Consider the following 544-nt stretch of genomic DNA (forward strand, 5'->3'; position numbering starts at 1 on the left):
CCAGTTATGCCAGCACCGTTTGTTAAAGAGACTGTGTTTTCCCCAATTAACGGACTATGGGCCTTTGTCAAATATTGGCTGCTCATAGGTGGATGAATTTATGTCTGGATTCTCAATTCTGTTCCATTGGTCCATGTATCTGTTGTTGTACCAGTACCAGGCTGTTTTGACTACAGTGGCAGTATAATAGGTTCTAAAATCAGGTGGCGTGAAGCCTCCCACCTTGTTTTTCTTCTTGAGTAATGCTTTACTTATTTGGGGACTCTTCGCTTTGCATATGAAGTTGGTGATTTGTTTCTCCATCTCATTAAAAAAAATGCCAGTGGAATTTGGATCGGGATTGCATTGAACCTGTAGATCGCTTTGGGTAGAATTGACATTTTCACAATGTTGAGTCTACCTATCCAAGAGCAAGGTATGTTTTTCCGCTTTTGCAGGTCTCGTTTAGTTTCTTGCAGTAGTGTCTTGTAATTTTCTCTGTATAGATCTTTTACGTCTCTGGTTGGATTTATTCCTAGTATTTTATCTTCTTGGGGGCTATTGT

The sequence above is a fragment of the Trichechus manatus genome, unplaced genomic scaffold, assembly GCF_000243295.1.
Source record: "Trichechus manatus latirostris isolate Lorelei unplaced genomic scaffold, TriManLat1.0 scaffold00125, whole genome shotgun sequence".
Taxonomy (NCBI): domain Eukaryota; kingdom Metazoa; phylum Chordata; class Mammalia; order Sirenia; family Trichechidae; genus Trichechus; species Trichechus manatus.